This window comes from Eutrigla gurnardus (genome assembly GCF_963514095.1).
Source record: "Eutrigla gurnardus genome assembly, chromosome: 6".
Taxonomy (NCBI): domain Eukaryota; kingdom Metazoa; phylum Chordata; class Actinopteri; order Perciformes; family Triglidae; genus Eutrigla; species Eutrigla gurnardus.
The window spans coordinates 6,315,663-6,341,208 of NC_139920.1; the positions used below are offsets into that span (position 1 = coordinate 6,315,663).

A 25,546-nucleotide genomic window follows, 5' to 3' on the forward strand; every position below is an offset into this window, starting at 1 on the left:
AACAAGAACAGAGTCGTGGTGTCCCAACATAAAGTGGACACGAGCTCCTCTCAGTCTGGATTTGTTACAGGAGGGTCTGGGATGGCACCCGGGCAGGCAGCAGGGTATTATGGGAGGCGGGAGGGGGGGCGAGGGAATGTTTCCTTTTTTACCACAAGGAGGTCATGCCAAGAATCTGAGGCAGGAGTGTGTGTGTGTGTGTGTGTGGTGTATGTTTGTGTGTGTGTATGTATGTGTGTGTGTGTGTGTGTGTGTGTGTGTGTGTGTGTGTGTGGGGGGGGGGGGGGGGGGGGTTCCCTCACATTGTGGGGACTCACCTTTTTTGACACCAATCATTACATTTTAGGGTGAAGGTTTGAGTTGTTTAAGATTAGAGTACGGTTAGGTTTAAGTTAAAATGAGAGTAAGGTTAGGTTTAAGTTAAGATGAGAGTAAGGTTAGGTTTAAATTGAGATTAGAGTAAGGTTAGGTTTAAGTTAAGATTAGAGTACGGTTAGGTTTAAGTTAAGATTAGAGTAAGGTTAGGTTTAAATTAAGATTAGAGTAAGGTTAGGTTTAAATTGAGATTAGAGTAAGGTTAGGTTTAAGTTAAGATTAGAGCAAGGTTAGGTTTGAGTTAAGATTAGAGTAAGGTTAGGTTTAAATTAAGATTAGAGTAAGGTTAGGTTTAAGTTAAAATGAGAGTAAGGTTAGGTTTAAGTTAAGATGAGAGTAAGGTTAGGTTTAAATTGAGATTAGAGTAAGGTTAGGTTTAAATTAAGATTAGAGTATGGTTAGGTTTAAGTTAAGATTAGAGTAAGGTTAGGTTTAAATTAAGATTAGAGTAAGGTTAGGTTTAAATTGAGATTAGAGTAAAGTTAGGTTTAAATTAAGATTAGAGCAAGGTTAGGTTTAAATTAAGATTAGAGTAAGGTTAGGTTTAAGTTAAGATTAGAGTAAGGTTAGGTTTAAATTAAGATTAGAGTAAGGTTAGGTTTAAATTAAGATTAGGGTAAGGTTAGGTTTAAGTTAAGATGAGAGTACGGTTAGGTTTAAATTAAGGTTAGAGTAAGGTTAGGTTTAAGTTAAGATTAGGGTAAGGTTAGGTTTAAGTTAAGATGAGAGTACGGTTAGGTTTAAATTAAGATTAGAGTAAGGTTAGGTTTAAATTAAGGTTAGAGTAAGGTTAGGTTTAAGTTAAGATTAGGGTAAGGTTAGGTTTAAGTTAAGATGAGAGTACGGTTAGGTTTAAATTAAGGTTAGAGTAAGGTTAGGTTTAAGTTAAGATTAGGGTAAGGTTAGGTTTAAGTTAAAATGAGAGTAAGGGTCAGAAATAGGCTGGTAGCGGTTCTGGTTCAGGTAAGTCTCAAGGAAATGAATGTAAGTCAATGCAATGCCCCCAAAAGTCATGTAAACACGACTGTGTGTGTGTGTTTGTTTGTTTGTGTGTGTGTGTTGATAATGTGTAGCAGTGCTGAGCTCTTAACATTCTGACGTGTGAACGTGTGGGAGACTGGATCACTGTGTGAGTTTCTTCAACTTGACCTTTGTTTAATCACGACGGCCGACTTGAACGTTAGTCACTTGTTCAAACACTTAAAATAACCTGTATCCACATTTCTCTACAAAAACGACCTCTCCTAAAATCAAAGGAAGATGAAGTGTGGTGTTACGCCGCCACAAAACCTTGTGGGGAACTGCAAACAGCTGTTCCCACCCCGTCTCTCACCAACCGCCGCTTCCTTTTGACCATGACCATCACTTTCTCTTAATCTTAACCAAGTAGTTTTAGTTGCCTATACTTTACCAGACCTTAAACATAGAGCGGCGACACATGAAATCTTCTTGTGACGGATTTGGAAGTTCTTTAAAAAAGATCTGTGGAGAACTTCCACTTGTTCTTTTGTGTAATTTAAAGATTTTAAAATACAAAACAGTAATGGGGGAAAGTATTACAGCCAGTGAAAAACCTGACAGGTTCATCAACAGAAAGCATGATCTAATTATACGATAAGATGGAGGCCTATAGAGGACAACTGGTGAGCAGATTCCTTGTACTGGCTGAAGAGAAGCCTCACTGGGCTGAATGTGACTGACAGCTGCTGGAAGCAACACTAATACACAATTAGAGGGAAACATGGAGACTGAAGAGGTTAAGAATTCAAAAGGTCCCCAAAACTTCTCCTTTTCACCACCTTCCTTCGACCTTGATGGGAAATGTAATACGGTCGAGGAAAGATGGGATGGAGAATTCATGGAGAACCCAGAGAAGACAACCACAACATGATGAAGCGTGCATCTGCACTGGGACTCACATTCCCAGAGCAGGGAACTGTGGGATGTCTCTTTGGTTTCATGCTGAAGGTACATTTTGATGTGGGGATTTGCAGGTCAACGATGTTTAGATGTTTAAATTGGACTGACTTTGACTGTAAAGTGAAGGTTTTTTTAGACATTTGTCCAAAAATGTGTCTCCACAGCACTTAAATGCCTCTTTTTCATTATAAAGTTGATTCTTACTGCACACGGAAATATAGCCTTTGAAATACTGACAAAACAATGTTTTATAGATGTCTGAAAACCTTTCACTTTTCAACTAATTTTGGCTTGTTTGAACCCAAACGTCTAGACTTCTTGTCACATGAAAATGACAAAGACTTAATGCGTAAATGAGCTAAAGGAAAAAGAAGAAAAAGGCCCTTTACGGATTCAAACTTGTAAACGCTACAAACCTCTTCCAGGTCAGCTCACTTGACAACCTTCCTGATGAAATAAGAATTTACGACCTTCTCCTTGCAGCATAAACACTAGTCTAAAGTATGATCCTTGTTTGTAAACATGAGTCGACTCAGTGTGTGACCACAGGGAGGCGCTAATGCTCCACCTGAGCCTGGAGAGTCCCAACATCTCTGCTGATGCTAGAGGGAACAGCAGCGCTATCCAGAGGCTATTTCCAGAAGCTGCCCAGCAGCCGTCACCGAGGAATGCTGAAGTGGTGAGACGTTGCTGATCACACATGCGGGAGCGTCGACGCGCTGGCACACAGGACCAGACTGACTGACGGCAGATCACCACGACACACCACACACAGCTGAACGCAGGGACACATGCTGCAGTCACATTCTGCACACACACTCTGCAGGCAGTGTGTGTGTGTGTGTGTGTAATAGCTTGACACAAGATGCAAAGAAGAAAAGAGCACAAACACACACACACACACACACACACACACACACACACACACACACACACACACACACACACACACACACACACACACACACTCCTGGCTGGATTCAAACCGACATGGACCCCTGATCACAAAGAGCCCTGACGCCGTTTGTTACTAATATATGCTTTGTGGACATTTCCCTTGTCTGTTATATTTAACACTAATTTCTTAGTGTTTCTTTTCAAATCCCTCCTTTACTCCGTGACACTGATATAGACCACAAAATTATCATCTGCGTAAAATAACCACACATCTGTTTCTCGTAGGGCCCACATCAACAGTAGCCGTCATTTTCCTTACATTTGATTTAGTCCCATCATCGTGTTACGGATTTAAGCAATTTAAGCCTTCTACTGGATTCTGAACAAATAAATGATGGCTCATATGGGAACAGGAGTGTGAAAAGCGTGGATTTTGGATCCAATAATAACGGCTACACTGGAACCTTTACACAGTAAAAACCTGGGTTTGGGTGTAACATCAGCACTTTGTGAAGCCTTGTGTCACACAAAAACATAAACATTGAACATCATGTTTCAGCGACACCCACTTCACAAATTCAGAAAAATGCATTTAGCCCTTTTTTTTGGAACACAAATAACTGTTGTCACAAAAAATTTAAAAGAAGCATAATACAATGATAGTATAATAAAGTGAATATAAATCATAACTTAGCCCTAGTGTTGATCTACTCTTTAATCATTTATTTAATATTTTATATTATTCATGCGTAATGAGAAGAGAAGCTGTCAGCGAATTAATTAAGATAAAAAGCCATTCATTTGTGGTGAAGAAAATGTAAGTTGTTGTTGTTGTTCTATTTCATTTATAATCATTTGAAATCATATATACATCTTTAAATATTTTTACTTTATCAATTAATTGTAATAAAACTGTCACACAATTTCCCAAAACCTGTGACGCCTTCAAATGTTTCTTTTATACAATCATATAAAACAAAGAAAAACAATTCATCCTCTCTGAGAAGCTGGATTTAAAAAGTTTGACATTTCTCTTTTATGATCATCACTCATGACAAATGTTGACACTTTTCTGTCAGTTCATTGATTGGATGAGCACTGTTGTTGTTGGATTATATAATTGTTTTTCCTTACACCAACATGGGAATCATTATCATGCTGCACCCATGGGTGCACCCCCACAGGTCGTTATTTACAAATGTGTAAACTGTGAGTGTAGTTCCTCATTTGTCAGCAATCTCAAGTGACTTTTAAATGTAAACAATCATGTGACCTCAACCCCATTCAACACCGTTTTGGGATGAACTGGTTACGCCAAATATGAGCTGCAACATTCGGCCGTCCACATACTTTTGGCCACATCCAGAGGTCCACGTCTAACAGACACACTCAAAACGCCCTCAGAGAGCCCGCGAACGCTGGCCGCCTCCTCAACACATTACCCAGAGCCATTTGTCAATAACCAATAACCAAGAGGTGAGACGGACACACAGATATATTGCTGATGACAACTTTATATCAATCTCAATTTTAAATAAAAAGTTTGAAAACACTAAACCACAATAATTCGGACACAAAAATGAAACCAGATGTGATTTCTGGGTTGTCGTGATCAATGATTGAACTACACACACACACACACACACACACACACACACACATGCACACACACACCTGCACTTAAAACCCAAGACCAGTGTGGAGTCGACGAGCGTTGGAGAAGAGACGGCGACCATCCAGAGGTCACATTCAGAGAGAAGAGATTTAATTTATTACACAACGTGCCCGTGAAATGAAATCACCCCGTTCTGCAGGACTTTTCCAGTGTTGGATAATCCAATGTGAGAGCAGGAGGGAAAAGAAGCATTAGAACATTTTTCCAGGCTCGCGATGCCCAAACTTCTACCCCACTGAGTCGTTTTATTCTTCGGGAACAAACTCGGACCCGGTTATTAGAATAAGAAAGGTTAAGACCTGAAATATATTGGTACAACTCGGGACGACCCTCAGATATTTTTCCGCTGTCGCCTCTCTCACTCCTGTCATTTGCAAGCGCCACTGAAGGGTGTTTTTTTGCCATGGCAACCCCTAACCCTCTGCTTCATCTTTGTGTCGACAGAGGTTTCAAAAACCATCTCCACAGGAATAGGAGTGTAATTGGGAGTTTGCCTGTGACTGTGTGTGTGTGTGTGACTGTGTGTCTGTGTGTGTGTGTGTGTGTGCGTGTGTGTGTGTGCTTTGGATTGGCAGAGCACTGGGAGTTTTCCCCCCTTTACCGGTAACAAGAGCCCCTTGATGCCAGCTAGCTCGACATTTTCCAGCCCTGCTCTCTGGCGGTGCCAAACCCCTAATGCAATTCTGCGAGGGGAATGTCTGATTGTGTTTATTGTGCTGCCACGGTCCACGGTAGACATGGTGGTTGAAAATTAGAATTTGTAAACCTAATTAAATCATCAAGAGGGCCACTAAAAATACCCTCAGGAGCTCATTAAAAATCGTGGACAGCAAGAATGGAGACTCACTGTAGCGAATCTAGATAAAACCTGCAGCGTGGTTTATTGCATTCACCATCAGGTGAAATCATTTTCATTGATGTGGTGCCTTAATATTGTAGTTCAGCGTTTTTACCTGCAGCTCATGTCTGTGTAAGCACGGAGCTGGAGTCAGGATGTGGATAGCCTAGCTTAGCATAAAGACTAAGGAGGAAAGAGATAGCTTTGCTTGTCCAAACATTCTGTCCTATTTGTGTAATCAGTACGTTAAAAGATGTGTTTGTGGTTAAGGGGAGGTGGCATTCTGGTGCCATCATCCCTACCAACACTACCAAAGGAAACTCTTGTGCTAGCTGAGAGTAACTGGTAACTTTGTTTGTTTAACCTTAATAACAACATGTCAGTCAAAGAAAATCAGGTTCAGGTCCACAGCAACAAAGCTGCTCAAAAGGTCAAATTTGCACGCACAAAGTAACCAATAACTTTGGTTATATCCGAAATCACTCACTCAGTATCGAGGGAGTTCTCTATAGTGAGCTCATCAGCAATTAGAAAAAACACCTCCAGACACCACTCGGGTCATTTTCTCTGTGTTGTAGGTTACAACACTGCTGCACAATGAAAACGGCAGCTGGTGGACCATCTATAATAAATACTGATTACCGATCATTTCTATTTTTTTGAGTTGCCTCTGAACGAAATGCTGTGAGTGAAGTCAATTCCCTCTGGTAAGCAGTGATAGCACTTATATGTTTCATGCTTTTATTGTGAAAGATAAGAACGAAAAGTAGCGGTACACGCTGCCGTTGTCAATGTGGAGGCAATAAGGGTATTTCCCAAATCAATTAATAAATACAAAGAACTTTTTGATCGTTTGTATAATGATGCTCTACTTCCAAAAACTAAAATTACTAAACAACTCATGGATTTGTCTGGTCGGTAATTATAATGCATTGCATGATGGTATATAATGCTTGGTAAGTGACCATCGGTTGTAAACTATTCTAACTATACTTCAAGATGAATTGTGGAGTAATTTGAGTCCACTATAGGGTAAAATAATTCTCACTACACATTCGGACACTACATCATGGTAAACTCACCGAGTGATTTCGGACACAGCCCTTGTATTCAGTCTCAACACCTCAAACCTGCAATGACTGATTTCGTTTTTGGCCACTTGGGTGCAGCGAGACTGAACCAATAATTACATTTTAATGGAAACTATTGCGACAAGTGAAAATGAGGAGCGAGATGACTGATACGGTTCAACCAATATGAGACTTTTCAGCCAAACACTTTGACATTAGATTGAACGTTTGGAGAAAAAGAACGTATGTTTTCGCCATTAACAAAACTGCAAATACAACACAGACCAGTTCCTTCTATATTTAAAACAATACGATGGAGTGTGATGATTTGAAACAGCATTACATCACCCAGACAGCTGGTTGCAGACTTGAGAGGTCACACTGCTGTTATTAGTGAGTAGGCTATGGCGCAGAGACTGTGAACCACATTAAGTCCGACCACACACAAACTGGATCCCTATAACTGATATTCATTACAAATGTTCATAATAAAATCACACTCGACGCAACAGATTACGTTACACTTCAACCTTAAAATAGATTCACGAGGGAGAGACGACCACGTGCTACTGTTCTCACGCTGTTAGCAAAAACTTAATACATTGAGCAACTATTAACAAGTGTTTGAAATAACCAGATTTATTTTTCTGAGATGGAACTATATTTATATCCATTTTATTTTCCAGTGAATAGTCACTTCTCCTCACACCACAAGGCATAATGATGGACAAAACAGTTGGGCTGACGTTCAGAGAAAACACAGCTCGGAGTTTGAGATTATGAGGAAAATGTATTAATCAGAAAATGTAAAGCCTGGTTGTCTCCAAAACACAGCCTGCTGAAGGGCGAGAGGGCCCGACCAAAATACTAAGTCATGTAATCAACTACATGGTTAACATCATTGCCGACGGCAAACAAACTTTATGCGAGGTTACAGCGGGAAGCAAGAAAATAATCTAGGCCTAACTTTACAATGTAGAATATAAATTAAGATATAAATAGATTTCAAAAGTGCACTCAGTAGAGTGCAGGTCTCCTCCTGGTGTGTCTGCAACGTCCACCACTAGTGTATAGTCTTAATTATTGGCTCGTTTTTCATGCGCACATCACACACAACAGATACGCTACCATTGTAGTCTGTCTGCATCGGCTCCGTGTAGCTAACCTGTAGTAACCTGTGTAACTCTTCATATTGACTGTGTCCTGCTGGGTGTTTAGTTCCATTAGCTGTTAGCTCTGTTAGCCCTGTCTGAGTTAACTGTGTTAGCCCTGTCTGAGTTAGCTGCGTTAGCCCTGTTAGCTGTATTAGCCCTGTCTGAGTGAGCTGTGTTAGCTCTGTTAGCCCTGTCTGAGTTAGCTGTGTTAGCCCTGTTAGCTGTATTAGCCCTGTCTGAGTGAGCTGTGTTAGCTCTGTTAGCCCTGTCTGAGTTAGCTGTGTTAGCCCTGTTAGCTCTGTTAGCCCTGTCTGAGTGAGCTGTGTTAGCTCTGTTAGCCCTGTCTGAGTTAGCCGGTTAGCCCTGTTGTCTGTTCGCTTTGTTAGCCAAACAAACTCTGGAACCACCGGCAGCTAATAGCTAACTAGCTGACATGAGATGTGCTCTGTTGGTTCAGCTTGTCATTTGAAAGGTGATAGTTACATACATGCATGCAATCAATTTTCACTTTAGTAAAGATCTTTTTTGAGTTTTAACAAATTTAAATGCACAACGCAACATTTCTCAGACAATATCGACACAATGATAAAGTATCAACTTGAAATAAGGTGCTACGTACTAAAGTGCACAGAGATGTGCTCAGTTTATTCTTCATATGAAATATTCAGAATGTGCCAGGGATGAGACAAAACTTTTATCTACAGTTCTTCCTCTCAGTCTTTCAGCCAGTACATTATTTGACTAGTCATGATTTAAAACCACAGTGCATCTAGTTTTCCACATTTTGGAACACGTGTGTCAAGAGTGGGAAAATCCGTAGCCCAAACAAGAGTCCAAACTGAAGCAGTTGTTGGTCACTTGTTTGCTCTTAAGAGGAGAGTCAGCAGTCAATGATGCTATAAAACAGCAAAATATGTTTTCAATAAAATGTGTTTTCAAAAAGTGTGAATCACTGCAAGCATGACAGGTCATTAAGCATATAGTCATAAAAATATAAAACTGATGGGTCCAGCAGTACGTGAGATCAGCCGTGGACAGAAAAACCCCCACACACACTCTCTCTATTTCTCTCTCTCTCTCTCTCACACACACACACACACACACACACACACACACACACACACACACACTCACACACACACACACACACACAAACACACACGCACACACACACACACACACACACACACACAACCAAATACACAATCTCCTGATGGTGATAATAACAGTGAACAGTATTGCTAATCAAACTTCATTAGTGACTTTACAATAGTGAAGGGAACATTAACAATACAAGAAGGAATACATTTAAAACAGCTGTTTTAAATAGCAAACATTTACCATACATTTATGCTCGATGATTTAAAGAAAGCTCATCTCCCATCTGTAGCTCACATACTTTCACCTCACAACAGTCAAATCAACAATGTGCATGTCGCACCCCCACAGAATGCTCAGTTAGTTCAAACCACAGGGCAACAAAATAAATCTGAGCATAATAAGCAGTTTTCACTTCTAAATGGGAACTCCGGAGACTTTGACAGATCTCGGTGTGCCACAACTGTTGGAGACAGAAGACATTACAGGGGGCGGGGGAGGAGATCTGAACGTAGATTTCATTTGCATCCTCTCACTTTTTGGTTTTGATAAAAAAAAAATCATTCCCAGATGTGGTGGCAGCAGCTGGATGTGAGTGATGGATGGTGCGGTGTGAAGGAAGTGGCAGTGGAGGGTCTATTGGTGGGGAGTCTTAGAGACTCAGTGCCAGCCTACCATCAGGGTTTTCTGGCATGGAACCATATTGATTGATGGAGAGTTTGGGTATTGAGGCCATTCAATGCCTCGTCCAGCCCGTATGTCAACTTAAATGTAAAAAAACAACAAAAACAAAACATACCAGACTATGCAACGTCTTAGCTTCCATATCAAGTTTGTTTACAGACTCTACTTATTCTGTCACCCTTTAAAATGGGTTTGATGCTGTGCAAAAGCATAATGTACATCTCTTAATGTGCATAGCGTGGATTAAACCAAGTGTTGCACATCAAGACGAGGTCAGAGCGAGTGTGTTGCATGCAGCCTGCGGTGGCGAGTCGATCGTGCGGCTGAAAACCCCCCTGGCTTGGCCTCTGTGTTTAGCTGCAGCTCTCTGCGTTTCCATGGTTATTAACTCTGAGCGCCATTGTTTTGCTTTAATGATGCCAGCAGAACAAGAGGCATGAAGCAAAACAGGATCTGAATCTCTTTAACAGCACACAGAAACACACTGACTCCAGACGCTCAGATGCAGAATGTGGCTGCGGAGCGAGGCCTGCGCTGGAAGTGGATTATTATTCATGAACGAGCGCCGTTATAATGCAGGATCAAAAGCACTGTTCATGTATATGAACCCAAAGCCTGAAGGCAAATCATTTCGACTGACATGGGGTCCTGAATGAAATCACATTAAAACAATTTTTTGGAGAGCGCAGCAGACATAAAAAACAAGCAAACCCTTTTTTTGCTCTTCAAGGTTCTGCAGCAGAAAGGTTTTAGGGAACATGTCAGTCTGTAAAAGTCTTCATTTTGTTGCTACATGTCCTGTGGTAAACCAGATTTCTGCTTTGAATCTTAAGTTGCAGTAACTGAGGTTAGGGAGCAGGTCCACGGCTAAAAACACCTCTAATCACATGTCAAACATTATTATACCAGGTCTAACTCTTCTGCCGCTGTTTCGTTTCATACCCTCTCTTACCCTCGCCTTTCCCACACGATTCCCCCACAACGACTCTCCTCAGCATCCATTACATCTGACCCAGACTCTTCCCTTTGCCCTCATTCATCCATCCTCAGTCCCATATTTCATCATCTAACCTTTAATCATATATACTCTTGTGGCATAGCTCTTGCTAGCAAACTGTAAATCATGTTTGTTTAACAACATCATCGAACTGTCTGGACTGGACAAAATCATTACGTCTGGGGATTGTTTGACATTTCTTAATCCCAGAGCCCATTTGGTACCTTTTTGGTCAAGACACCAAAATAAAATCCAACTTTTTTTCAGAGAAAAATTGAATCAGTAGAGACTGACGTATCCGTCCAACCAACATAATTTCTCCCCAATATAATATGACATGCACTCACTTGTGGTGTTCAAAACGACAAACCAATACATTGTTCCAGAAGTCATGACCTGGCTACGCAAGAATATCCACAGACCTTGTTATGAGTAGTTTCATGCAGGAACTATTTTGTTTCTACCATAGTTCCTATGGTTGCTATGATAACTACATCCCACCTTAAACGCTTTGGTTTGATTATGTCTCAAGCTTGAGGAAACTGACTAATTACTGAGAAAAATCATGCAATTTAGGAGCTCTGGTGCCAGGCTGTGTTTTCTACAGAGATTTTCTGTGTTGACATTATCTAAGATAAATGTTTTTGTGTTTGATTTTTCTTAATTAAATAATGGTAAAGAAAACAGACAAAATCAAATCAGAAAAAAAATCCACATTAGCTGCAGTCAGAGCCTTTCCTATATTTACTTCAGGGCTTTGAAAAGTCTATGCTATGGTCACAAATCAGCTGTTTCTGTGAAACTGTGGTTGCACCGCTCAGCTGTAGAATGGAGAGTTGTATAAAATAAATCCGACGAGGCCTTGGCTTGGCCATGTCCGTCCCTCCAGTAGAAACCACAGTTTTCTATTCTTGACCAAGCAGTCACAGGCTCAAAGGTTACAGCTACCATACTGTGTGTGAGTTAACGGTCTATTTCAGTTTAAACCACATCTGATGTCATGTATTTTGTGGGGAACATGGAGTCATAAATACAGTATCTGATTCAGAGCACTGTGGGTCATTTATCCCTGCTGCATGACTGAAAGGCCTTCTGGGGCTAATCAACAACAGGGCCCATCCATCGCTTCAAAGACTGTATTTCATATCACACAGAGTGTTGCACTAGATACACAAAGATCACTCTCTGCCAGGTGGAACCCAAGCTGGACAGGTCCAATTTTACAGGACGGCAGATTTTAAAAGGCTGAAAGCGACTGCAGGAGTGCGCTCATTGGATCAGGATCAGATGTTCCAGCACCACTTCCCCTCCTGACCCAGGCTGTCTGAGATACCTGACCCCGGGAAGTGAGCGCAGGCTGTGAGCGATGGCCCGTAGCCCGGAGCTCGGGTGGATGATGCAGTGTGATACTCCCAGAGAGGGAGGGAGGGGAGAGACGAGCAGGGCCTGGACTGAGGCAGCTCCTGGGGCTCAAACACAGCTGCTGCTGCTGCTACTGATGAGGATGAGGATGCTGGCTGCCAAGGACGAAACCTTGTCACTACAACACGGGTCAGTGCAGTCTGCGTCAATGTCCACATTTATGGAATGAAGGGATTTCCAGGGATATTATGTGTCTCCATGTGTGTGAGTGTGTGAGACGTAGGAACATTCCTTCTCTGGCAGACATCTCACCTCGCTAGCTGAGTATTAATTGCTCTGTTTTGCCACAGTGAGAGGCAGACAAGTCTGAGCCAACAAACAACATTTCCTGGATGCAGATCTAACACTCTTTTACAGCACTGCATCCATCTCTCTTTCATCCAACCATCGCACCGTCATTCAGAGGTGTGATCGCCGTGAGTCAGAGCAAGGCATGAATTGACCTCATCCAGGGACTGAGGGGATGGGGGATCAACGGCAAGATAAAAGAAGAGCGTGGGCTTGGGGGTAACAGGAGAGCTGGAGACTCCAAATGTTTGTGCTGCAACCAAGACCAAACAAATGAGAACGTTTTGATATTTCTAAATCAATATTTTAAAAACAGTCTCCGGTTCCAGTTTCTCCAGTCCCAGGATTTGCTTTTCCCGATAGTCAACTGCAAATCTTCGGCATTTGGACTTTCACTCGGGAAATACATTTTGAAGAATTTGGCTCTGATGAAAATCTTTTTTTAATCATTATTATTTTATGGACATAACTTTTATATTGATGTAAAAAAAAAAAACAAAGCAAATCTTTGAAAAGAAATAAAAAATGACTAAACATGAACAGACATACATTTACCATAAGCAGGAAACATGTGTGCTCTCTTTTCATTTGTATGTACCAGCGTCTCCAACCAATGGGGATGCACACATTCCTTGCAGAACAAAGAGGGTGACATCATCATCTTGACGGCCACATCGTCAATCACACATCGTCTGATTGAGTTTTCTCCTCCTCTCTCTCCCTCCACTCCCCCTCTATAGGAATCACAGTCAGTCATCTGTCAGCCTGGGAGGAGCGTTGCAGGTTTAAGGAGTGAAAGAAATACAGATAGAAGGAGACAGAAATGTACCATCTGGCCAAAAGTGTGTGGACACACCAGCTTACTTTTGGGCCGTTTTCCTGGTTTGTTTTATTTTGCATTGATGCAGCAGCTCGACAACTGTTGACTTTGTTCATCATCTGAAAAGTCGAGGTGTAAGAAAGCTCCATGAGTCTTAACTCGTCTCGTTGCCTCGTTTTCATCTTTGATCTAAAATGACGATGAGTTGGCCCCTCCATCCATCGTCTACCGCTTTTCCTGTATTCAGGGTCGCGGGCTGACATTGGGCGAAGGCAGGGTACACCCAGCACAGGACGCCAGTCCATCACCGCGATTCGGCTCCTTAACCCAGGAAATCTCTTCACCTTCCACTTTGCATCACGGATCAAATCTCCATCAAAAAGCTGCCGAACTGAGTTTAAATACTCACATCACTTCATTCACAGCAGACAGAAAGTCATAATCCACTTATATGAACTTTCCCTGGGAGCTGATTGAAGTTTGTTAAAGAATTGATTGCGTAGCTTTTATGGCACATAAAGCTTGTTGAGTTAGTCGATGAGAAAGCAGAAACATGGCAGCCTTCACCATCAGACTGGTCAAGCAGTTGCTTACAGCGACCAATCCACAGAGAGAAACTCAAGGGCCTCCTGGGTAATTTCTAGCTTTATGTAATGGGCATGAAATTCAACTTTGTTTCTTTTGCCTAGCTTGGGTGCATTTCTCCAAACATCACATTGGCCAGGAGCCTGAGCAGAAACCAGTCAGGAGTGTGAACCAGGACTCAAGCTACAAAACATGTCACCAGCAATTCTACTAAAACTGATCCAGAATCAGAAAGGTCAATTATTGCTATATATTATAAGTGCTGAATGTTTTATCTGATCTCTATGAAGTGCAATCTTTAGCCTCAGGTAAAGTATGTTTATTGAAATGCACCATGGGAGTCGTAGTTGAATTTTTCTTCAAGGATCAAGGATCATCTCTGTGGTAATAATGCCAAAGCTTCGTTGGCGCTGCAGCATCGGGAGGCATCGGTGCATCTCAGCTGACTTTGGATGCTTAGCAGCAACAAATAGTTAGTCCTTCGACCTGGCAGAGAAGTTGCATCCACAGTATCAAACAGCTTTCAGGCACTGCATGTGTTTGCTGGCTGTTGGCCGTTGTACTGGAAAGACTTGACTTCTGCAGATCAGACAGGAAACCATCTCGCTAAGCTAATCTTCCCCAACGCTCCTCTCGCTCTGCGGCGGTGCCAGAGCTAATCAGGAGACGTCAACACGCACACATACGCACATGCAGAAACACAGGAACAGCAACGACAAAACAATGATCATGATGACGCATTCCTCCTCAGATTAACACGCACACTCGGAGACAACAAGGAAACCAGAGAGTCAGAATAATCTGCATGTCTAAACACGGAGTCATTACCAAAGGGTGAGGAGCAGAAACTAATACCTGTTTCCAAGCAGCTCTGTACACATGCAGGCAGTGTGGGGCAAGGCCACGCAAATACTTTCCATCAGTTTGTGTAAGCAATGATGAACACGTTACATCTAATCATAAAAGCATGGATTTCATGTTACGGTCGGGGCAGAGCTTTTGCAGCCAAAACGTCCAGTTTTCCCATGGTTGCATTTCAGAGGGAGAGTAGGTCTGTGTCTCATTTCTGTCTGTTTATGGCGGATCTAAATTATGGTATCAGGTTCGCCCCAAACCGAACCAACTGCCAACTGTCATGGCCGACCCTCCCATATAGACCACTTTTGTCTCTGGGAAGTAGTGTAACCCAATCTATCCCTGCATTTCTGCCTCTCTGCTTGGATTCATTTTTGCCGTACGGGGAGAGAGAGAGCAGACAGGTCTGAGAAAACAAACATGGACCTTCAGAACAAAGTGAGAGCTTCTTTTTTTGAAACTTTTTTTTCCTCAAATAGAAAGCAGAGGAAATGCTGCCGGCAGAGCCACGTTTTGTGAATGAGCCCAGCTGACAAACAGAGCAGGACTGTGACTGTAAAGACCTCGTGATGTTTGTGTGTGCAAGTCTGAGTTTATACAGCATTCGAAAGCCAAACACACACACACACACACACATGCACGCACACACACACACACACGTATACAGACAGACACACACCATCGAGACTGTAGTGACGAGGAGATGCAGGTTAGTGACTATATTTATATAGTCTCTGTTTCCGTAATCAATGCTACTATGTTGTGTCATGTCACTTGAATATGTAATACAATACACAAGTTGTCCAATAGATGGCGATGTTACAGAGGAAAGTCAGGTGTGAAAAAGCTTTGAAACTCTTCACTCAGCATGTAAGTCAGAACACAATGATGTTCACAGGGAAATTAAAATGATCGAAATGATGAAATACAATAATTGATTTAGAAGTTCAGCACGATGATGACTTTTGTACGGTACTCTGCAATATAGTGTGTTCCTTTTAAAACAATCGTGAACATTTCTATGGGAATTCTTCTTAGCTGAATTACTCTTGATTTTACTTATTGAAATACTTTTATGGTACCTATATTCATCATTTTCTCACTTATAGGAGAATCTGTCTACTCAGACAAGGGATGTGCCAATCTAAGATCGCTGCTAATTTGAATACAATTCATTTATTATTATTGTCATCATGATTTTATAGTAATTAATATCGACTCCTCCCGATGAAAACATGTCCTTATCAAGCAGCATCGAGACAAAAACAAAAATGTTCATGCAGGAAAAGACGTGTATGTATTTTTGCCTTGATTTTGGAAACAAATGATGGTCAACTTGTGATTGACAATGTCATGATAATTCCCAGGCTGCGTAGTTAAGAGTTGGAGTGTCCATGCTGTGTGCAAAATGGAAAACCTTTGTAGAAAAGTGGAAGTGCATGAACACTTGTAATTTCATTGTTAAACATCTCAGGTGTTTTCTTGTATTTTAGAAACTTGCATCGAGGCAGCACTGCTTCAGGCAAGTCCTAATCAAAGTGTGCATGTGTTTGTTTAAGCGCCGAGGATGCGTTCACTGTTGGCCTGTAATTACAGAAACACATGGCGGCTAATAAGCTGTTGGACTGTTTTCATCTATTCCTGAAGAATTTGACTTTTTGTCGTTTGAGGCTTTCGTCCAACAGGAGCCCAATACACACACACACACACACACACACACACACACACACACACACACACACACACACACACACACACACACACACACGGTTTGTGTGGTAATGTCAATGGAAAGTTTGAGCGGTGAATGTACGGCTGACCGTTGACTATTTGCATAGATACACTCCATACACTCCACAGACTGTGTTGGCCTGCAGTAAATAGTACAGTGTGTGTGTGTGTGTGTGTGTGTGTGTGTGTGTGTGTGCACTGTCACTGGATGTGCGCCCTCCATTCTGTTGTCTGTGGACGGAAATCAAAGGGACAGAGAGCGGAGCCCGAGGGCGCCACTGCACTGAACCATCAGTTGGCAGGATGAGAAGCGACTGTATAATGAGACAAAGAGGAAGGGTGGGGGAGGGTGGAAGAGTTGTGGGGAAATGGGGGGTGAAAGGAGGAATGACTGACGTGAGGGAGGGGGGAGGAAGAAGAGGATGGAGTGAAAAAGAGAGGGTAATGTAGGAAACGAATCAGGGCAGAGGTCGACCTCATTTCAGAACACGAGTCAATTAAAAACAACACGCCTCCTCTGGGTCATGTTCAGTGGTGGACTGGTATTCATCTCCACTGGTCCTGGTTTTGTTGTCCAATCTGATACAAGCAAGCAGCGCTGGCGGTCAAAATCTTTCTCTGACCCTTTGCTTTGTTCCAGTGGATGGATGAATTCAGGATTCACAGCAGTTCAACTGGATCACAGCTGTAACACTTCAAGAAACTGAAGCTTTTCTTTGTTAAGTCCATCACCTAAGTTAGCATGACAAAAGTGATCTCTTGTTCATATATTGTGTATAAGTGTGGTTTTGAAGAGAGAATGTTTTATCATCCTGTCAAACAGTAAAGAAAACATAATTAACAGATGAGATACACTTGGGAAAAAGTGATGGGAAAACTACTAAGATCTTCATCAGGTGTGTCTGCAACGCTTGTAACATTCGATCCGTTGAATATAACCAACAATTGCCATCTGGCTAGACCGCTAACGTATCAGACGTTAGTTTCACTCCCTGGTTTCACACGACAGAGACGAGAGATCATCTGTAATCTGTCTGCAGCTAAACTGCAGCTCACAGTGTGTTGATTGTTTACGCTAAACTGTCAGTCCTGCTGTGTTTCGCTCCGTTAGCTGTTAGCTCCGTTAGCCAAAGACACCACCGGTCTCTGCTGCCAACCGGCTGCTAACGGCTAACTCTCCTCCTACTGACATGAGAAGACGAGCTCAGTCAAGTTACATTTTTTGGGGAAAAAAACACAAAGCTAATTCAGACTTCGCTAGTTTGTGACGTAAGCGCCACAGGTTTTTACGTAGAAGTATAACGTTTATCTCCTTCCACCCTCTAAAGGTAATGAGCAACACGTTTAGCCACGACTAGCTTATCAATAAAATATGTTTTATTAATGTTTTCAAAAAGTGTGAATCAGTAACATTTTGAGGTCCCTGAGCATACATACAGTAATCATATGTGGACAAAAATGTATGGGTCCAGTAGTAAGTGTTTGAGTGTCTTATTATAGATATAATAACCAAAAAGGCATTTCTTATTAGATGAATATAAATTGTATCTTCCTGACAGACTTTGTGTTATGTCACTGCTTGAATTTCCCACGTTACTCACGGTAACCAACACCAGCTGAACAGGACTGACGGGGGGTGTGTGTGTGTGTGTGTGTAAATAGCTCAGTTTGATGGCTGCCGCGGTGTCAGCGAGTCTCTCTGTGTGAAGCAGCCACATATAATGATTCTGAGGGGACTTCAGGACAACAGCTCAACACTTTGGTGGCTTTGAATCATGTGAATGCTTTGAATGTTTCAGATTTTATGGTTTGAAAACAATTTGGATAGAATATGAAATTGAGAGACACATCGGCTGGTCGGTTTTTATAAATGAGAAATTATTATATCGACTGGCAAATATAACGACCCCCCCCCCTTCTGACTTATTACATTCTGTTAAATTGTCTCGTTTTAAATGAGTATATAACCACAAACATGGGAAAACGTCGTGGCACTGCCAGGTGAATTATGCATTCCCCACAGAGCCTGGCTGCCTGGCTCGGCGCTGCGGCTGCACTTCATTAGCTATCTCCACTCTACCTTTCTCTGACAAATTCAATAAATGTTCATCTGGTTCCAATTAGGCCCTCGTTAGCCATAATTGGCCTGGTATTTACTAACAGCATTACTCAACACTGGCTGGCGTAGGCCGGGTCGGTGTGATCTGAGCCAGGCTACACTCAGCCTTCTGGGTTTGTTAGTTACCTGCCAATCGACTGTGCCCCGCAGAAACCTGCTATCTCCAAAAGGTCAACTTTCCACAGCTCGAAAAGCCCCTTATTTTCCTACATTTCCCCACTGCCTCCTTTAAACTTTCCCTCATGTATTTTTTATGTTCAACAATACTGTTATTTGGTCCAAGGGCTCAGAGACTGCTTCAACTTCATCCAAGCCTATCACCAGACAGGAATGCAGATAATGAAACCCCCTGCTTCGGCTTACTTCCATGCAGTATGGTGAGGGTCGGGCAGCCGAGACCCTTTTTGTGGTTACAGTTAATAAAAGGGCCAACATGAAGCGCTGGTTTCCTGTGTGAAAGTCTGAAGAGCTTCACACCCATCCACCACCATGACGACCACACGGTCACTCACTCTTTACTTAACGTTACTTAACGACACAAAACATGTTAGGATGAAGTCTGGCAACGGCGTGACACGACATGTTCAATACTTCAGGGGTCAAACTCATTTGTCTCACGCTGTTCGGTATGAGGTGTTCTGCTTGGCGTGGATGTTTAAAGAGAACCGGCGTTGGAGGCGAGGCCTCGTTCATTCCTCGTTTAGTCGCTCAGTGGTGCATGACGTAAAAAAGGTGTGATAGAAAATGAGCTAATCTTCTGGTGATCTTTTGCATCAATGGGACCATGGAGCAAGCACACTAACATTTCCTTTAACCTTTAGCCATCAGTCCAGCCTCATTCTCCGACTCAATCATGAACAGAAGAAGGAAAATAACTCAGGATGCAGCTGTAATCGTTTAAGTCCTTATGATTTAAATAAGGGTTAATCAAGCGTTCGCACTGGTTAGTTGCTTTACCTAAATAAAAAGTATCCTCTGAGTTGCTATTTTGCGATGTTAATCTTTTTGGGCGCATTGCATAACAGACCCTGAAGTTGTAATTGAACATTTGGCCACTGTGTCAAATCTGCTTCAAAGGCCGGTGCTCTTCCTGGGGGATTAGTGGGACCCCTACCAACCAAATAATGACTTTTAAATTAGTCTAATATGGTGGTCTAATGAAGTCTAAGTCTAAGCATGTGTGAAACATAAACTCTGAAGTGAAAGTTACCCCAAAACGCTTTTGTCGAGGCTCGGTTGTTATTTATTGTCATCAGTGGAAGATGGAGGAAGAACAAATATAATTTTTAACTACCATTAAGCCGCCTTTTGTTTTCTGATAACTTCGAGGATGGAGGCAAAAAAGCGTAACACATCTCAGGAAACACAAACAACCAAACTCACTGCTTCAAGGCTTAAACGCCACTATAATGATCCACGTAAATTAAAGTGTGTCTGTGCTTTTCCCGTAGAAATTAACACAAACGGCAGTCATCCAGGAATGATCCATTACCCCAAACCAAACTCTGGGTTTTGTGCTCCATCACACAGTAAAAGCTTTATTTTTTAAATATTTAACTCAGTGTAAACATCACATGCTTTTAATCAAATATTGGAAAAAGAAGATGCAGAAATACTGTATTTCACACAGCGTGGAAAAATGTTTTCATAAAGTTACTTTTAGAGAAATTTAATGGGAGGATCAGGCTTGTAAAGGTTAACATGTGTTGGACAGAGGTTGCGTTGAAGACGAAGGGTTTTTGCAGCTCCACTCAGCCTCACCCAGCGGGGGCGATGGCAGCAGCCCTTTACTGTTTGATGGTTCATTTCTAATGTTTCATGAGCAAATGAAAATATTTTCACAGGATGGAGAGGGTACTCTGGCCCGAGCTCTTACAAGCGAAGACTCCACTAACAGGGATTACAGCCATTTCACACACTCACGGGAGATTTCAGTTTCAGAAAGAGGGATGGATCCCGACATTACTTTGGAAAACATCATGAGGTCAGTTCATAAGGAGTTAGGAAGACAACAGAGTAGCATGTGGTGGTTTTTTTCTGAATTCTGTACACTGACATACTCAATTTCATTTTTTTATTGTTCAGTAATGAAACAGTTACTAGTCACTAGTTTTCAATCAAAGGAGGAAAAAGTGCAAGTTAGGAACTATTTTTAGCAGCGGATTAATCCACATTTGGTGTTCTTGGGGGCAGCAATATATTTTGGACAGATATGGAGCTCTATGGCAGAGAGGAATAAGATATATCAAGCTTTGATACACACATAATAGTTGGAATTAGACACATTCACTGTTTTCTGGGCCTGAGCCCCGTTGGACAGGAAAATCTAAATACGTAGCAGGGCCCTGCAGAATGATCGCAGATGAAAAGGAGTTTCGGAGTCGTGGTTGAAGATAAAAAAAAAACACACTATTTACAGTGACAGACAATGTGGGAACAAAAGGAAGAGTGTTAAAGAGAAACAGAGGCAGATGGACGGAGGAGTACGACACTGAAAGAGACAAGAAGGAAGATTTGAAATAGAAAAGCGAGTGGCTGATGAAAATCAGGAGTTTCTCTCGCTGCTCCTGGTCTTCCTTTTCCCCCTCTGCTAGCAATTATTCCATTTAAAGGCTCCCTCAATCACCGATAAGTCAGCGGGTTTTACCAAAAAGCACCTGTCCCCAAAGCACAGCAGAAAACCTCTCAATTTCAACACCCCATCCTAATGCGCTGATTCCAGGAACCCGACATTGGAAATAAATGATGACACATGGGTGCATATAGACCACGTCCAAGTTAGGATCACTTTTTTTTTTTTTTTTCAAACACATTTTTCCTCCCTTTTCTCTGGCAAGTGGGTGAGTTTTCTCTGGTATGTGAGGCGGGGAGGGGGGGCTGTCTGTTCTGAGGTCTGCTCTGCACATGTCGTTCTTTCACAACCTTTTATAAGTTATCCCACCAGAGCAAGAGAGAGAGAGAAGAAGGAGGAGAAGCACTCGAACGTATCTCTGAGAGAAAAGGAGTAAAGAGAAAGAGTAGATGAAGAGATGGCTTTGATTACATACAGATCTGGCCATTACCAGACAGACTCTATAAAACAATAACAAATGGAGGCCATCAGTCAGTCCATCAGTAATAAGCTATAACAACCAGCCGGCTGATGGGAAACACACCCAATAAGCAGAGCAGCGAGACTAAAAAGACACAAAAAGCAACCTTCCACAAATCTAGGTTCAATTTCCTCTCCTGATGAATAGGTGTGTTTGACAGAAACACATACATTCAGAGGATTAAGGTCCAATCTGCCCAACGAGTCCCCTTTCCCTGGGTTCGAGGCAGGCACAACTGGTGTATCAACATTTGATTTTCTAACATCCTTTGGGTGTATTTGCCTAAGATGGGGAGCTTCATTAAAATCTCAAAAAGTGCTTAAAGTTGGCATTGAATGTACACTAAAATGTGAGCTCTTATTATTTGATCAGATGGTCAGGCTTCTTTTCTTCAGAGAAATCATTTTGCAATCATGTATAACATAAATATCCATACCTTTATACGGTATACCTGTCATCTCCATAAATTCAGTGTAATGTGTCAGGTTCATGTTAGCATGTGAGCCACTAAAGCACATGTACATCCACTGCCTTCTCAATGGTTTGACTAGACAGGACCTTGGGTTTTCTATCAGCAATAATGGCAATATTGGGTATTATTAAAAAGATTGTAAACAATGAGCACCCCTACTCCTTGCATGACTGGTTATTTTCCTTTATAAAAGTATGCAACATGCAGACTCATATCCGTTATCTTGTGTAAGTTCAAACATAAAAGCAATTAATCCAGCAAATCATCGTTGAGCAACAGAAAAGCTGGCAGGGCTTCTAATGTCACAACTGTTGCTCTCCAGCTGGCAGAGTGAGAATCAGTTGTTGAGTTCATCAACCGAGTTGACTGTGAATGTTCTGAAGCTAGCATTAGCGTTAGCCTTAGACAATTGTCTCCGTTGGGGCTTCCTGTATAAAGCCTGGAGGTAAGAGACTAGCAAGGGTCAGATCAACGACTTTAGCAGCAGCTGCTAATGGATGCAAATCAGATGCATTTCCATGAAGTGGTTTGGAGTGGATAAACTGGTCAGAAGTCAGCAATGTGGGCTACACATGGCTGTCATCCTCCAGTAAACAGAGTAGAGGTTGGCTATCCAACCATATCTAACCCAGCTATGATAGAGTTCTCCAGGAATTTGTTTGAAAATCTGAATGACTCATTGAATCCCTTGTGTTGTGATCCAGGAAGCCCACAAAAACAAACTGGGTCGTCTTATTTCTCAGGGTTGGTCGGCTGCTAGAGCTTGTTTGGCAGCCTCTCGGCTTCACCGGTCACAACTCAGATCACAGTTTAACTTGACATTTTAACTTAGCTGTCCGACTGCTCTTCACAGTGCTTCCAGCATGTTGTCGTACAGTCATGATGGAAATCATTATGTTTCATCTCTTATGTGCTCTTACAGTTGACATGTTTTTCCTGAATGGTGGTTTGAGTCTTGTGATGTCACTGGGATGTTCACTGGTGATTGGTCAAATGTGTGTATATACAGCCTGTGGTTTCTCTGCCTTTCTGACCCTGGCCGTCTATACTGGGAGGCTAATTGTGGCATCCGGCCTGCTGCTAAGTAGAAGGCCGATTCATAAAAATGCCCCCCCCCCCCCCCCCCTTCTTCTTCTTCTTCTTCTTCTTCTTCTTCCTCTCTAGCCTTTATGTTTGTAACTGCTTCCACATGATGGACTTAGGGGAGGGAGATGTTGAAATATAATACATAAATACTCTCTGAATAAAAGAAAAACACACAATGGAGCTTTGGATCACACTGTAAACAATATAAAGAAAAGGCATAGTTGAATGTGTAGATCATCAAAGGATACACACACACACACACACACACACACACACACACACACACACACGTGTATCAGACGAAACACAAATCATGAGGAGAAGATGATTTGCTGCTATGTGAAGTCTGACACACCAACACGTGATGAATAACACAGAGCTTGTCAGGACTAAAACACAGATACGCGGTCTGTCAGGTGTTCAGACAGAGACGCTAATAGTCAGAGCGGCTATTACCGCTGGGAGCAGATTACTGTACACTTTAACTGAACAATTATCATCCATGACCGACGCCGTGATCAAGTCAATATGTCTTCTCTGACCCGCCGGAGAGGAGCACGGATTTACTGCACACGCCTGGGATCCATTAACAAAGTGGAGCTGAAACCAGCGAGGAGCCTCTCAGCCGGTCTGTCTCTCTCTCTGTCTCTCTGTCTGTCTCTCTCTCTCTCTGTCCAGATGGTGACGCTAGCGCCGCACAGTGCAGCCCGTCTGAGCCACACTCCATGAAAAATCCTCAGATGCTACATGATGCCCATGATGACAGCTTTATGCAGCTTTTGTATGGAAGTAAAGATGATTGTGGTGAAAATCCACCATTGTAGTCCCTCAACCATAATTGCTGCGTGTACATTTGGTTTGAAAATGTTTCGTTTGAAAAAGTTTAAAATGGCCGGATGGACATACGGGGAGGCCCGTATAATCGATAAAATATGGATGTAGTCTCCGTGACAACAATCATAGGTTTCTCAGGTGGCTCCGGCCATAGCCCTAATTTAACATTTAGAGGTAGTTATATAAAAGCTCACACGCCGTACCGTTGTCATATTAGCCGTAGAGTCCGTTTTTGTATCAGCCTGAAAACATGTTTATTTCTGCTGTTCTAAATTCAAAAACAATGTATGTTCGACTAATTCAAATCTAACTCAACAATAACTGTCATCATGGCAGAACTCAGCAGCAGGTAGCTGTCAGCTGTGCTGGGGACCCGACTGGAGACGTAACCGCTTCTATACATTCAAACTTCCAACACTGAATCCTTAAACCGAAAAACCACGTTTCATACTGTGTCATTTACTGGAGATTACATACATTGTGACCAACAGCAAGTAGGGAACTTTACAGGCGTCTCCCTCCAACCAGCTCCCGCCTCATGCATTGTTTAATGCGGAGGTATCATATAGACGAGGGAACTCATCATTTCACAACATCAGCGCTTCCTCGTCAGCGGGCGTTCAAAGCCGGCGACAACAATAAATAGAAACAGGGCATCCAACAAAAAATTCAGCTCAAAACGCTGAGTCACTCACAGCGAGTTGATATACGGAGTCATGGAAATAATACACAACAACAACCAATTTCTAAATCAGCAAAATAAGACTAGTCCAGTCACAAAAACAACTATCATGACAGTTCTCACCAAATACATTTATGTCAGAATATAGGTTTTCAGTTTGACTGACTGGTTTCACTGTTCTGTGACAAAGTGCTGTCATTGTGAACATACCGAAGATTTGGGAGGTAATGTGATTAAGAAAAGCAATTGTACAACTATAGCCATTGAGAACATTTCTGTGTGTGTGTGTGTGTGTGTGTGTGTGTGTGTGTGTGTGTGTGTGTGTGTGTGTGTGTGTGAGTGTGTGTGGGTGTGTGTGTGTGTGTGTGTGTGTGTGTGTGTGTGTGTGTGTGTGTGTCCCGGGTGGCTAATTTGAGCAGGGCAGATCTGCTGGTTGGCTGAGCTGAAAGCTGAGCTGCTGTGTATTGATCTGCAGCCTGTCTGAGTGCTGCTGCGGTGAAAACCGACTCCTGAACTGTCAGCACGTCCATTAACGGTCATGGGCTCATCCACCGGATGCACTGTAAAAAAATAAAAACATGGCACCACAATAACCCTAAAATCTGCTTCCCGGTCATTTCATTAAAGAAGGGGATGAGATGCACTCATACATCTCCTTCCTTTCAGAGTGAAGTCACACAGCTGTTGTGAGGGGAAAGAAGCAGCAGGAGGGATGCTGCAGGGCTGGGATCAAGTTTAACAACAAGATGGTGTTTGATCATAAAAAGGTCACAGTTTTTATCCTTTACTATGGATAATACCTAAAAATAACACACCAAAGCGCCTGTTCACCATTAGTTTTATTAGAAATTC

General features: G+C 42.2%; 1 protein-coding gene across 2 annotated transcripts in view; it reads right to left on the reverse strand.

Annotated features, from left to right (window-relative positions):
- pde4dip (phosphodiesterase 4D interacting protein) overlaps positions 1–25,546 on the reverse strand; it is a 93,004-nt gene that overhangs the window by 47,258 nt on the left and 20,200 nt on the right. The window lies entirely within an intron of this gene.